Source organism: Octopus bimaculoides, chromosome 2 (genome assembly GCF_046866305.1).
Source record: "Octopus bimaculoides isolate indiv1 chromosome 2, ASM4686630v1, whole genome shotgun sequence".
Taxonomy (NCBI): domain Eukaryota; kingdom Metazoa; phylum Mollusca; class Cephalopoda; order Octopoda; family Octopodidae; genus Octopus; species Octopus bimaculoides.
In genome coordinates, this window is record NC_142929.1 from 67,258,221 (window position 1) to 67,265,589 (window position 7,369).

The 7,369-nt window shown below is 37.6% G+C and overlaps 1 long non-coding RNA gene across 1 annotated transcript; it reads left to right on the top strand.

Annotated features, from left to right (window-relative positions):
* The first annotated feature begins 546 nt into the window (after positions 1 to 546).
* Positions 547 to 6,600, top strand: LOC106878550 (uncharacterized). Its single transcript, XR_001410512.3, has 2 exons — positions 547 to 1,366; positions 4,031 to 6,600. It is a non-coding gene; the product is annotated as an uncharacterized LOC106878550 (long non-coding RNA).
* The last annotated feature ends 769 nt before the right edge of the window (positions 6,601 to 7,369 follow it).

Below are 7,369 nucleotides of genomic sequence, written 5' to 3' on the forward strand. Positions count from 1 at the left end.
TATGCGGTGGTAAGCCTCTCATCTTGGATGTCTCACGCTGTGACACCTTCTCCAGCGGCAACTTGGTGTTGTCAGCTACCAGCCCAGGCTCAACTTCTCGTCAGGCTGAGGAAAGCAAACTGTCAAAGTTGTAAAAGTTTGATGTGATAGTTGTCATAGAGACCTTAGTCTCTCTCTATCACCTTTCAACAGCATTATATATGACGAGACATTAGAACAATTAACAACATAATAAAAAGGTTTTATTTATGATGATGCTTGGTTTCACAATTCCTGTCATTCAGCTTAGCAGCCGCTGATTAAGTTGTAGTTTGGTAATGGAAGGTTAAGGGCTTCCTTGATGCCTGCCAGAGGAGCAAATAGCTATCATATCGATAGCATCGAGGTGAATAGTGCTTCGTGGAGGAGCGAGGTGTTGTCACGTCGAAGGTCTCAGGCTCAACACGCTAACAAAGTGAAACTAACTGTTTAAGTACGAGTTTTACTACGCATGCGCAACTCGAGGGGCTTCCGGTGGTGAAGTCCCCTGCGCATGCGCAGAATAGTACTTCCTCAATGGCGGCTATAATTTCGCGCCACTACAAAGTATTCCAGCGCATCTCCCTTGCTATCCTCCGGGGTAACGCCTTTTCCATTTTGTCTGCTGGTGCCATGAGAAATGTTTCTATATTGTGAGTGACAAGATTCTCCGTTAATGCTTCTATTTACACATAATCGCCTATGTATATCCCTTTCTTTTCTTCATTTTTTCCCAAATATTCTGAATTTCAATAGATTAAATTAATTTCAGAAAAGGAATTTAGAAACAAAGAGGGAAAGGAAATCTTTTCCTTGTTAGTTGTCAAGCTGACAGCTATGGACGTATGTCGGTTTTATTGTGTATCTCTAGGAAGCATAATCAAGCTCGAGCATGCATGATCGATCGACAATTTTTGTTGTTTTTCTGTCTTAATATCGAAAGAACTCTAAATCTTTTGGCCAGTAATAAATGGTCAATAAGAAAAAAAATATGATCTAAGGGAAATAACTTAGATAAACGAAAAAGGTTAGTGTGCAATGAGTTCTCACGTTTCTTTGAAAAAAAGAAATGTTATATATATCGGCATTATCTGTATTATCTATTGAAAGAAAATACAATCAAATACCTAAATTTACATAAATTCTAGCTCGTTTACGAGCTTAACTATAGACTAAGTTATAACGTAACTCAAAACTAAACAAGAACTTAAATTTTGATGACACCGTATCAAAACAAAACTAACTCCGTCTTCTAAAGAGCTCCACGAAATATCACCTTGAAAAATTAATAAGAAATCAACATGGCAAGGCGGCCCTTATCTCGGTTCACGAAAATTAATATCGGATGGTGAGTCTGTTTTCTAAGCTTCCCTTTCTCTCTGATGTGTGTCTACACATTGCACATTGCCTTGCATGCTTTGGCGATCTTCCATTTTATCTCGTATATTATTATTATTGTTATATAAGGTGGCGAGCTGACAGAATCGTTAGCACGCCGGGGGCAAAATGCTTAGCGGCATTTCGTTCATTTTTTACGTTCTGAATTCAAATTCCGCCGACGTCGACTTTGTCTTTCATCCTTTCGGGGTTGATAAATTAAGTACCCGTGAATTACTGGAGTCGATGTAATCGACTGGTCCCCTCCCCCACAAAATTTCAGGCCTTGTGCCTTTAGTAGAAAAGATTATTATTATTATTATTATTATTATTACTACTACTACTACTGGCACTGTCATGGTATTAGCTGTCAGAAGTGAAAGTAGAAAAATCTGACAAGGAACGTTACTGCTGGTTTGAGTTGATTCTTTGGCTAATACCATGACTGGCCGGAGCGAGCTATCTGTCTGTCTGTCTCTATCTCTCTCTCTATCTATCTATCACTCGAAAGTTATTGGAACAAATTTGACACCTATATCCATGCGTTTGAAAGCACACAGAGTATAAGGGTACTAGTAAAGCAGAGTGGTCCCGAACGCGCAGTCGCGCTAGCTAGTCGTGAGTGGTCGATCCTATTATTTTTAAACTTCAAACTTCATTTGTTTTCTATTTTGATAAATTCTCTCTGTTGAAAATTATATTTTTATATTTTAAATAATTTTCAATTTCAGAAAATATATTTTTATATTAAATTTGCGTTTTCTAATTTGATAAATTCTACGGACACAAACAAAGGTGAACGAGTGATAGATAGATAGATATATATATAGAGAGAGATAGTGAGATAGACAGACAGATAGATAGCTCCGGCTAGTCAGTAGCCAAAGAATCAACTCAAACCAGCAGTAACGTTCCTTGTCAGTTCTACTTTCAATTCTGACAGCTAATACCATGACGGTGCCCTACTACTACTACTGTTATTATTATTTATAGGGCGGCGAGCTGGCAGAATCGTTAACACGCCGGGCGAAATGCTTAGCGGTATTTCGTCTGCCGTTACGTTCTGAGGTCGATAAAGTTAGTACCAGTTACGCACTGGGGTAGATGTAATCGACTTAATCCTTTCCCCCAAATTTGAGACTTTGTGCTTCCAGTAGAAAGGATTATTATTATTATTATTATTATTATATAAGGCGATGAGCTGGCAGAATTATTAGCCCGCCGGATAAAATGCTTTGTGGCATTTCGTCCGTCTTTCAGCTGAGATCGACTTTGCCTTTCGTCCTTTCGGAGTCGATGAAATAAGTACCAGTTGCGTACTGGATCGATGTAATCGACTCATCCCCTCCCCCAAAATGTCAGTCTCTTTTGCTGAACTGCTAAGTTACGGCGACATAAACACACTAGCATCAGTTGTAAAGCGATTTTCGTGGGACAAATACATACATCTCTCTATCTCTCTTTCTCTCTCTCTCTCTCTCTCTCGCTCTCTCTATCTATCTATCTATCTATCTATCTATATATATATATATATATATATATATATATATATATATATATATATATATATACAATGGACTTCTTTCAGTTTGTGTCAACCAAATCCACTCACAAGGCTTTGGTCAGCCGACGTTATAGTAGAAGACACTTGCCCAGGTGCCATGCAGTGAGACTGAACCTGGAACCATGTGGGAAGCAAGCTTCTTATTTCTTTACTGCCCATAAGGGGCTACACACAGAGGGGACAAACAAGGACAGACAAACAGATTAAGTCGATTATATCGACCCAGCACATAACTGGTACTTAATTCATCGACCCCGAAAGGCAAAGTCGACCTCGGCGGAATTTGAACTCAGAACGTAACGGCAGACGAAATACCACTAAGCATTTCACCCGGCGTGCTAACGTTTCTGCCAGCTCGCCACCTTGGAAGGTGGGAAGCCATCTGGGAAGCAAGCTTCTTACCACACAGCCACTTTACAAGCATAAAACGAAAGCACCCTCCCGATCTTATTATTTTGCATGCATTTTTAGTCCAATATTTCCTTGTTTCATTTTTGTTAATTTTATGAAGATTGACTTATCTAACATTTAATTGCCTGCCACACCTTGATAGTAAATTAATTTTCAGACATAGCTATAACTAAATAAACATTGCATAGCATAAGTCTGTGGTTGTTGTTTTGCTACTGTTCAGTCCTGGTAAATCAGACGTTCTAGTCGTGACCATCTCATTTGTGTAAAGGTACTCTGTTTAGATCCAATTTATCCCTAATGCAGCAGATCTCTGATCCAGCTATGGCTACTCTGTGTATATGAACAGTAGAGAAGAGATTGGCCAATGTAGCCTTATTTAAGACAGTAGAGTGTGACTTGATGAACACACAGCAGCTTTTTCTAGCAGATCGAATGACTGTGTAGAGGTTCCCTCATTGCTTTGCGTGGCTGACTTGTCAAGTTACAGTTAAAAGTATCAGCAATCAAGCTGATTTGATTTTTGACACTCTGCATGACAATAAAATATTCTATAATGCATCCAGTCATCCCTTAATAATTATGCCTACTAATAATGGAACATTTTCAGTGTTTGCAATTATTTTCAAATTATTTAAAATTGATTTTCTCTCTTTTCAGGGGTATTCTTGTTGTGGTTGGCATAACAAGTTTTGCCGTTGCCAGGACATTGGTTCAAAACCAGCGCTATGAAGTGATGAAGAGTAAACAGAGAGTTCGAGATGCCTGTAAACAAGATGTTTTGGATGCAGAGGCTAAAACAGTATCCTAGCATTTGCACAATATACACCAAGTGCATCTAGTTTTCATGAGTTGCTGGAGAACTATTTAGAATGAAGCCAGTATCTCTTTCTGGAGTAAATGGCTTATTCAAGAAAGGTTTCTAACAATCGTTTTAATAGTGAGAAAAGTGCTAAGGGCCAAATAAGTTTGGCCAAATCTCTGAACTGACTTTCAATTTCCAATTGCTGTAATGCAATTGGAAATGTGTATGCATCATAAAACATCATTTTGATGTCAATATATGTATGTATGCATGTACATATGTATGTAACCTCTTACCCTTCATATGCACTCACATGGAATGTAAAATGAAAACATGGGTGTTTAAAGAAATGAAATTGTAGAAAATTGATTTATGAGAAGTTTTTTTCACAGATGTGTTATTGTGATAATAATTAAATTATTTCTGGCTTTCAGGCTCATCTTTTCATACAGTTATGTTTAACTGTTTTCAGTACCCACTCGCCTGCCTAAAACTGCTTATATTAAAACATTCATATCTTAAATTCTCAATCCAGATTTCATTATTACATGAGTAAAATACAAAATTTCAGCAGTTAAACATTTGTTGTTTGTTGTAATTTTAGAACAGAACTTAAAGATAGATAATTTGTGATTTCTAAATAAACTTGTATTTCATGGAGAGGCATGGATCTTCATATATAGAGCAAAGCTTTTTGTCAGAAAGGTTATGAATGCCCTGAAGAAAAAGGATTACCTCAGGCCTTAAGATTCTTCTGTCTCTCATGACATATAAACTTATCCAAAATCACAAACTTCATTCAATGATTTTGCTAGCATAGACAACCACTATGTTCCTCAAACACTCTTTTTTTATTCACTAAATAAAAACGTTACAATTATTTTGCTAAAACCATCCACTGAGCATGTTGCAGTCCACTGGTACACTTGCATGGAAAACATACATATCATGTTCACACACACACACACACACTTCCTTAGACTATTGACCTTGCAATAATTTTTGCAGTGCAGGAACTAATGTTCAAGTCAGTGGTTTGTGTGTGTGTGTGTGTGTGTGTGTGCATGCATGCATGCCTCTATAGAGCTATGTGGTGAATTGTCCAACATCTTAACTTCATAACTATTCTGCAAGCTAATGAAGCATTAGTTATATAATACTCCTACTCCTAATGACAGCTGTTTCTATTTTAGACTGAGATATCTTGTCATGAGCACAGCATTTGGCTCTGAGAATGAGATATTAACACTTAAATGAATTTTTGGTGAAGAGCCAGGCAGATTATCTACTCAGCTTCTGTTGTTTTGATATATAACAACAATTGGTATCAGGGAACCAATTTACATGCATGATACAATCAAACACCAAATGCTCCACTATTCATACTCAGTATTTGCAGTGTACATCAATGGTGTATTTGCCCCATGGACTTCAGCAGATGGGATAATGGAAGTAAGGATGTTTTTGCTTTTCTTCTAATAGCATCAGTAATGTAAACAAGATGGATATTAAATAGGCACAGGATGGCTCTACAGTTGCTGGCAAAGCTGTAAGTTCACTTCTCAACCAATGTAGTTTGGGGTTCATTCTCACTGCATGGCAAAGTGTCTTCTGCTATAGCCTCAGGCCAACCAGAGCCTCTTTTTTTTTTTTTTTTTTGATTGTTTCAGATCTTGTGAGAGGATTTGGTTGACAAAAACTAAAAGAAGCCTGTCATGTGTGTATATATATATGAGTGTGTGTGTGTTTCTGCCTCCTTATCTTGATGTTGCCTGATAGTTGAAAACAGATGTCACTGTCATATTAGTGATGTCATTCATTTTCAGTCTTCTATGAAAACGTGTCTGGTCATGAGGAAATATCTTGCTTGGAAGCAAGTGAGAGTTGCTGATTGGAAGGGCATCTGACTATAGAAAATCCATCTCAAAGAAACTCATTCTAACCCATGTAAACATGGAAAAGTGATGATAAAATGACAATGACGAACATGATGATGATGGAGCTGATATAGTTAAAACGTGACTGGTAATCAGAACTTTAATTCTATCCTTAGGAGCTCTCATCCTTTTTATAACTTAATCAGAGGGCTAAGGGTGGCAACCCTGGCCGATTTTGGAGTCCCCATGCCTGGCAGGATGAGCCTGAATGCTTGCAACAAAATTCCATTTAAGGCACCCAAATGTAAGCTGGTGGTGTTAAATCAGGTATTGGTTTCGTCCAAAAACGGTAATCTCACCAGCAAGCTTCTACATAGCTTCCATCTAGCAAATTTCATTCACGAGGTTTTACTCACCAAAAAGTTACCTAATGTGTCGTGCAGTGAGGATCGAACTCGAAATCTCTGTTTATGTGTTGAGAAACAGTACCTTCCTCGGTGCGTTAACCCTAACTTCAGAATAAAATAATGATAAATGATCATCCGAAATTGTTTCTAAATAAATTGTCTCTCCTAAAAAATAACTAAAATTGTTCGTGGCATGCAAAAGAAATATTTCCTGAAAACTATAATATTCATTGTCATTGTAACAGTACTTTCGTAAGGCGGCGTGCTGACAGAATAGTTAGCCCACCGGCCGAAATGCTTACCGGCATTTCGTCCATCTTTACGTTCTGAGTTCAAATTCTACCGAGAACGACTTTGCCTTTCATTCTTTCGGGGTCAATAAATTAAGTACCTTGGGTCGATTAATCGACTAGTTCCCACCTCAAAAATTTCAGGCCGTGTGCCTTAAGTAGAAACGATCATAACAACAGAAAAAAAAATATCTATATCTCTCTCTCTCTCTCTATCTATCTATATATATATATGTATATGTATATATTTAAGTAAAGGGAGGCAATTGTGTATTAAGTAAAAAGGAGTTATCTCCCACAAAGTGCCTGCCACAAGGGAAAGTGGGCGTAAAAATGAAGTTGGACACATTTGTTACAGAAATACGCAAAGGTAATTTCAACTGACCTAATTAATCAGTCTTAACTCGATTAATTTATAGGTTTCTAGTTTATATTACAGCTGTTTTATTCAAATTATTCATTCACCTTTCTGCCCTCAGTGTACGAAAGTACCACGAAAGAATATCCTCGAGTTCATTTTTGAAAGTTGCTGTTTGTGACTGAGAGGTCCCTTATGCAGGCAGATGTCCGACATGCTAGAAATAGTAGCCACATTTTTATATCAAACCCTAGCCTTAACG